The 8,200-nt window shown below is 44.9% G+C and overlaps 1 long non-coding RNA gene across 1 annotated transcript; it reads right to left on the minus strand.

Annotated features, from left to right (window-relative positions):
* Positions 1 to 2,255: 2,255 nt before the first annotated feature.
* LOC147019656 (uncharacterized) lies at positions 2,256 to 4,341 on the minus strand. Its single transcript, XR_015062037.1, has 3 exons — positions 4,088 to 4,341; positions 3,689 to 3,838; positions 2,256 to 2,398 (listed from the first exon to the last, which is right to left on the minus strand). It is a non-coding gene; the product is annotated as an uncharacterized LOC147019656 (long non-coding RNA).
* Between the last annotated feature and the right edge of the window lie 3,859 nt (positions 4,342 to 8,200).

An 8,200-nucleotide genomic window follows, 5' to 3' on the forward strand; every position in this document is an offset into this window, starting at 1 on the left:
TATATATATATATATATATATATATATATATATATATATATATATATATATATATATATATATATATATATACTTAAACGCCAGACACAGTGAAGTTGTCCGCGAATCGATTGGGAAAGTTGTGTGTCCATGAAGCCATGTGACGATATGTCTATTAATTATACTTGATACCCAGCTGGTGCCTGTGAGTTTCCAGTCTATGTTTACCCTGGTCTTTATCTTTTCTGTGACAAGTTTTAGGTGTTTATGGAATATGAAGCTGTGATCAAGGATTACTCCAAGGTACTTGGGGAACTGTTCGTTCTTGACTGGTTTACTGCAAAAGGAAACCTGGAGTTACTGTTACCCAGTCGATTGCTGAGATAGAAAGTGGTAACTGTAGTCTCAGTTGGGGTTGTGCGGAGGTGCCAGTAGATGAAGTATTGCTTTATTACCTTTAAGTCCTTGGATGGGATACTGCTGAGATCTTCAACATCGATTGCTTGGGTAGCAAGGACAAGACCATCTGTCTTGGCATACTTTCTGGAGGTGGTACAAGAATGTTGCTCACATATATGTTGAAGAGCATTGGAGCTAAAACAGACCCTTGGGGAAGACTGTCATTCAGAGTCCTTATGGAGCTTCTTTGCTCTCCGAGTGAAACCCTCCAACTTTGATTGACCCTTGCTATGAATTGGGGTAACATTGGCAACTCTCCATAATGCAAGCATGTGTTTCTCAGATATTTAGATTCCACAGAATCTAGGAGAGGCACATGTGCTGCTGGGGAACCATCCCAGAGGGGAGAGTCCCTTTATATTCCCACTGCTTCTTGGTACCTACCTGGCCTAGTGATATTGAGGCGAAAGACTTGAAAAAGAGCATAGAATGAGGAGCAAACATTGCAGACAGAGAAATCTTGAGTAATTAAATTGGTGATGCCAATCGTTTATTTCCATACCTTTACCCAACACTATAATATATCAACAAAAAAAATACTGTGCCAGTAATTGGTTCCTGGAAAGGGACAATGATGATTCTGTGGTGTTGGAGAAATATTGATGCGACGTCCTCACTCATATCTACCAGCATGCATCGTTTTTCCTTATTCATGCAAGGTTGCAAGTTGTAGCAGGAAGGTGGCAGAAAACTTAATTAATATTGTGGGCGGGGGAACACTGTTTTAGTGTTTCTCAGATGGTGTGGAGTAAAGGGGTGGGGGCGAGGGGTGGGGAGGAGGCTGACTCTAAGGCAATTAGCCTTCAAGGCAGTGATTTACATCTCATCCTATTAAATTTCCAGAGCATGCTACTCATTGAACACAAGGTCATATTGCTGTCCTAGCGTTTAACCCTAGGTCTAACAGTCCAACGAATGTGCATTATCTCGTAGGTTTATTCAAATATATTTGGTGCAAATACAAATCATAAGGATTTTTCACGACTAATCTGGAATATTCAATCCGTTCTCTGTTGGATTTTATTCCTCAGCTTATTTCAAGAGCATGGTTGAAGTACGATACTCTTCTTGATGTGAATTAGACTATGGTTTATTAACTGTTAAAATTAGTTGTGGTATTGATTTCTAGTTAAAATTTTGGCGCAACCCAATTTTTTCCTCCATCATGCATGACGGAACGATGTACCGCTGTGCCATCAGAAACTTTCTTTTCAAAGAGAGTTAAAACATTTTCTGCGGTGAAGTATAAATTTGGATAAAGATAGTTTTCCCATGGTCCTGGTAAATCCAGATTTTTGTTTTACTGTAGCAAATTGGTTATGTGATGCCAAAAACGTTTTTTTTCTTTTTTTGTTTGTTTTTTTGAAAAATCTATTATTTTTATTACATTTAATGGAATACTTGCCTGTTTTGAAATTATCTTTCAACTATTTTATTCTCACCTGGCCATGACTGCTTCATTTTCAATAGGTCAGTAGGTTGCAGCAAATCCATTCGTCAATCTTCTGGCAGAGGTTTTAACCATTTAATTCACAAAACGTTATCATTTATGTTAATGATCTGACAACTAAAAACCTCATTACTTTATGTGTTCCGAGTGCAATTTGCGATGTTATCGGTTCCTTCACATAATGCATTTCACAACATGGGGAAGCTTTTGAGCAGCAGGATTGCAATGATCAGCTTAATGCATTTCCTTACCTACCTTCCTGATTTGTTTCTTTATGGTCTGAACTCCCACATCTACCCCCCATTTCCCCTATTAAATCCCGAGAGACAGCAACTTTTGTACAACCTGGACTTGTCCATTGTAGAGACAAAAATACTTGTGGCTTACCTTGTTTCACTGTGGGGCAGCTGTGCCCTTCACGCACCGTGTAAATCCACAAAATAGATTTTGACCTTCAGGAGATTGGCACAAAGTTAATAGAGATGGACTTGTGTTCAGTTTGTTCCACAACTACATAGGGGGGAGACAGAGGAAACTTCAGCTGGAATTTTAGGATAATCAGATGCAAAATACATTCGTAAGCTAAAGTTGTGCACAAATACAGATTTTCTTTTGCTTATTACTCAGCTTTACAATTTTTGTTTTAAAATGGAGCAATTTAAAATGTGCTAAGATGTGTTACCCATGACACTGTCTTGCCATATACTGCAATACCTTGTACAACTAGAACGGCACTTCACTTGGTAGAGCGCACACTACCTCTGCCAGGCTGAACAGTTTACGTTTTGTATCTCACTGACGGGCCGGATCTGGATTCGGACCTGAACTAAAATCGATTCGGCTTGTTCTCATCACCGAACCAACTTATCCACCAAGTTTTGTCATAACTTGTCCATAACTTTTTGAAATATCATGCTGTATATCGGTTTGGCACAATCTCTTAATGGTGAAGAATGACTTTTAAAAAATTAAGAAATTCTCGTATCCGGATTTGGATCTTCACCAAAGTTGAATCAATTTGTTCTTGTCACACACACATCCTGTCGACCAAATTTCATCCAAATCTGTTTGTAACTTTTTGAGATATCCTGCCCACAGACAAACAGACAGTGTTGACAACCTTACCTTCGTCTACCTTCGGTGGCGGAGGTAATAATGAAATTGTTTATTGATGGACAACCCATGTTAAAAAAAAACTCCACTTTGTCTTACTGATTAAGACTTTAGCCCAAAACAGTTGTCAAAGTGCTTTCTTGACCCTGAACATATGCGCAGGAATCATCCCTTCCCCCATTCATCTCAATGTCATTGGTTATTCACTTTCTCAAAGTTAGTCCCATTTCAATTATTAGCCTGTCACAGTTAATTTGTATGGATGTTTGTTTATTTGCATTCATTAATATGTTTTTCAAATCTGTATAGCTTGCTGCTGTTGGCACAGTGCAGCTTAGTTTACCTTCCTATTTATCTTTCACATTATCTTTGTTTTCACGACACAGCTGGGTTACTGGAAGAGGAATTGCAAGATTTTTCTTTGCATGGCAAGACAGATCAGCCATAAAGTCTGCCCCAAGTGTAATGGGGCGAGTGTAGGACAGTTCATTTTGCTTGGCTGCTCCGACCTTCCCCAAGCAAGGTCATGAGCTGGCAGCTAATCTACCATCTTCCTCGTCTAGCTCTTTGTCATTTGAGGCTTTGATAAAAAACCTTTCCTTGGAATTGTCTGCTAATGCAGATCGACACTCGCCTTGACAAAGTCTCGTCCACTACTGCTTCTGTAACAGCCCCAATTATTCTTACCTCCTTGTCGGGTCAGCTGGGGGACGTTTTTGGCCAGTTTGAAGAGCTCATGATGGCACATGCATTGATGCCTCATCCTGCCAATTTCGACCCCCAGGGATTATCAAATATGCTGGAAGGCTTTTCGAGTGGGACGCACGTTGAGCAGACCTTTGGAAAGAAACACAATTTATTAAACACTGGGCAAAAAAACACACAAATCCTTGACAAGACGACAATGAATAAATGAATATAAAAATTAAATGAACAGAGAAACCTAAACCCCCAAAGGGCACATACACAAGAAGCATTAAGACCAACACTGGGAGAGATAGAGAACGAAGCAGACAGAAAAGAATGGTCTCAGGTTTGTATGGGCATCAACAGCATCTCTTGGAGCAGGACACACTACAAACTTACTCAGCCACACAGCCTTTCCGAGTCAAACGCCATCCCTCTTTCTATTCTGTCTCAGTCCTTCTCCAGGTGTTTCCCCTCACAGCAATGAAAGCATGCCTCCTTCTCTACCTTCCCCTACCCTGAGGCATCTGTGACAGCCTTCTTCACCAATAATGGGAGGACCCCCTCCCTCCCCCACCCCCCTTCCTCAGCTTAGCAATGGTGTCACAACCCAATCAGCAGCACTGGCTCTGTGTGCAATCAGTGCTGAGAACGGCGAGCATCACGGCCCAAGGTGCTTCACCTTACTTGCTGCCAATCAGGCACAGCCCTCTGGGAGAGTCCAGATTGTGTCTCCTCCCCAAGGCATGTGGGAAGGTTCGGTAAAAGCACCCTGCAGCATGAACTGTGAAGTGCCTGAAGCACCTCCCCCCTCTCTCTCTCTCTCTCTCTCTATCTCTCTCTCTCTCTCTCTCTCTCTCTCTCTCTCTCTCTCTCTCTCTCTCTCTCTCTCTCTCTCTCTCTCTCTCTCTCTCTCTCCCCACTCTCAACCAGATCCTGCCTGATTTGACAGAGGAAAACGAAGGGACAACACACCTTAACCTTTCCTCGACACGAAAGGTCACAACACCATACATCATCTCCCAGCAGTGCAGAAATAAGCAGGATGAATTATCCCTATTCACAGTTCCTTCATACAAGGCACAAGGGGAAAAAAGTCCTTTCATCTTCTCAAACACAAATTGGGATAGGTCAAGTCAGGTATGGGAGCATGTGCCGGAGCAGCGCGTCGTGCGTCCACTTTCCGCCAGTACTCCTAGAGCCTCTATCTGGCCATTCCCCAGGCAGTTGCATGGCCCATCCCCATCTCTTTGAGATGCTGATCAACCTGCTGAAACCACGAGCCGCCTCTACTCGTGAGGCTCCCTCGCTGAGAGAATCTGGTGAGCAGGATCAGCGTCAGGAAAACGAGCCACATGTCCATACAACCACAGTTGACGCTCACGGACTATGCAGATGACAAATCTCATTTGAGTCTCACTCAGCAACCGCTCATTGGACACAAAGTCTGACCAGTGATAGCCAGGGATTCTCCGAAGAGACCTGATACCAAAGGAATTAAGTCTCTGTCTCAGATCCCTGGTCAGAGTCCAAGTCTCACATCCATAGAGCAAGACTGGAAGCACCAAGGACCTGAAGACTCGGACTTTCGTCCTCCCACACAGGTACCGGCAGCGCCACACCCCATGATCCAGTGAATCCTTGACTTCCCAGGCACAACCCAGATGCCTATTGACCTTTGACACACAGCCAGCAGAGACATGACTATCACTGCCAAGGTAAGTGAATCTCTCCGTGACGTCAACATCCTCAACACAAATGGGTTCAGACAAGACAGCAGCATCCAAGATGTCATTGAAAGCCTAGATCTTAGTTTTGATCAAGGAAACCCGTAATCTCAGTGGCTCCGACGCCTCATTCAGCACCTTGAGGGCCCCCAAAAGTATATGGAAGGTCTCCGGAAAGATGACTGCATCATCTGCGAAATCAAGATCAGAGAACTTAACATTCCCAAATGATGCACCGCAGCTTGATCTCTCCGACATCCTCCACAGAATCCTGTCCATACAAGTGATGGAAAGTGTGGGGGCCAGTACACATCCCTGATGGACTCCAGTAACAACTGGAAATAATTCAGAGATGGTATCACCACGTCTCACTGTACTCTCTCCAAGTCTGGTGGTGTGGCAAAGGAGAATGACCATGTGCTCGTTGATGGTCGCTGAGTATTGTTCAGACATCAGATTGATCAGTTTTAGTGGCACCCCATGAAGACCAAGAATCCTCCAGAGGGCATCCCGATTCACTGAATCAAGTGCTTTGCAGAGATCAACATAGGCTGCAAGCAGCCCCTGCTGAAACTCTCGTCTGTGTTTGGTGAGGACCCGAAGAGCAAGGATATGGTCAATCGTTGACCTCTTTGGTGTAAAGCCTGACTGCTCTGGACGCTGGTGCTCAAGCAGATGGTGGTGAACCCTATCAAGAATTATCTGAGCAAAGACCTTGCCCGGCACTGAGAGCAGCGTCACCCCTTAGTAGTTGTTGCGGTCATGGCGATCACCCTTCCCTTTCCAGAGAGGGACAACAAGGCCCCTCTTCAAGTCATTTGGGATGATGCCTGTTTTCCAGGCAGAGCACAGAACTGCATGCAATGATATGAGTGCAGCATTTCCACCAGTCTTGAGAAGTTCAGCAAGGAGGCCACAGAGCCCAGGAGCTTTATCCCATTTCAATCGGTTCACCACAGCCTGTGTTTCCACAAACGAAAGTGGACCACAGTTGATTGGAGGGTCAGCAATAGGGATAGTCACACCCTGACATCCAACTCGACAGCTGGTGGATCAGCCTGGTGCAGCTCTTCAAAGTGACCACTGACCAGCCCAGCAGGCCTTCACTTTGGACTCCTCTGTCAAGAGCCCACCACCCTCTTCTCTAACTGCAGGACACCAAGGGATGGGCTTGGAGGAACACAATGCACTAATTCCCCTCTAAGCAGGATGAGAATCACTTGACCACAGGTGATGCTCTATCCCCTCACAGATTCTTTGCACATAGGCCTCCTTGTCCACCCTCAGTGCACGTACAGTTTAATGCCTCAGCTTCCTGAACAGCTCAGCTCTGCCATTCAGCCTGGCCCTGCAACTCTGGTCAATGGTATCTGTTGTCCCTTGAGAGACAAAATTCTTCTTCAACCGACGGTGAGTTCCAAGACATCTACTGGCAACATCAAGGACAGTGGTCAATGGTCATTAATATTTCCCATATTGCTGTGTACATGAATGTCTATCTTCCAGTACCCTTCCTTTGTGATATTTTTCTCCTTTAGGCATTTCCTGTCTTACAGGCAACATTTATTCTCTCTTCCGGATCCCCCAAAGCACCCAGACCCCCAACTCTCCACTCAGCCTGTTCGCAAACTCCTCAGCTACCCTCTCATCCTTGAGCTTGCCAACATCCAGCCTAGGCTGTGATCGTACCATTCTCCTGGATTTAAACTGCAACTTCAGAGTTGCTACAAGAAGCCTGTGTTCAGTGTTGAGGAACTGAGCACTCTGGTAGACCCTGCAGTTTTGGAACATCCTCCAGCGACCATCAACGAGCACATGGTCATTCTCCTTTGCCACACCACCAGACTTGGAATACCAAGTCCAGCGATTAGCCTGTGGGCTCTGAAACCATGAACCAGCCACCTCAAATGCATGACTTCTTGCAAAGTCAAGTAACTTTTGCTATTCTGGTTCACAGTTCCAGAACCATGGGCACCAACACATATCTCATAACCATCCGTATCAGTTATAATCAATGCATTGAAATCCCTCAAGACTAGAAGAGTATCTCGCCTGGGGCACTGTTCAACCACAGACTCGAGCGTGGCATGGCATGTGTCCTTCAAGGTGAGATCACTCGCCTCAGTTGGAGCAAATACAAAGACCAGGGAAATGACACCCCAAGGAGTGACAAATCCTTCGTCTCATAATATGCTCGTTGACTGGTGTTACCTCAATTATCATTGGAGTCAGCTTATTAGACACAGCTGTAGCAACTCCTTTGCCATTGTTACCATCAGAGCGACCTGACCAATAGTACGTGTAACCACCCACCATGATCTCGCCACTATCTGGTCTCCAAACCTCAGAGAATGCTGCAATACCAATGTTCAAATGCTTGAGCTCAGATGATAACAGAGACAGGTGATCATCCTCTCTTCAGGAAAAAGTCATTCCAGGCACACACCTGAGGGATGGCCTCAGGTTATCCCAAGTTGACCGCTATCTGGTGGACGACACCTCAGCACCACTCTGACACACACGACTGCAATCTGACCCAGAAAGGTTACCCCGTGGTTGTCCTCCTTTCATCAAAGAGTTCGGGTCCCGAAAGCTTTGCCCCAATCCCGTCACATGGTGAGTTGTCCCCAATCCCGTCATAACATTCCCCGCAGCAATGTTCCAATATCTAGTGGAAAGCCTTCCCAGAAGAGTGGAGGCTGTTATCGCATCAAAAGGGGGGGGGGGACCAATTCCATGTTAATGCCCATGATTTTGGAATGAGATGTTGGATGAGCAGGTGTCC

The sequence above is a fragment of the Eptatretus burgeri genome, chromosome 9, assembly GCF_056783735.1.
Source record: "Eptatretus burgeri isolate ZD-2024b chromosome 9, Ebu_testis_v1, whole genome shotgun sequence".
Taxonomy (NCBI): Eukaryota; Metazoa; Chordata; class Myxini; order Myxiniformes; family Myxinidae; genus Eptatretus; species Eptatretus burgeri.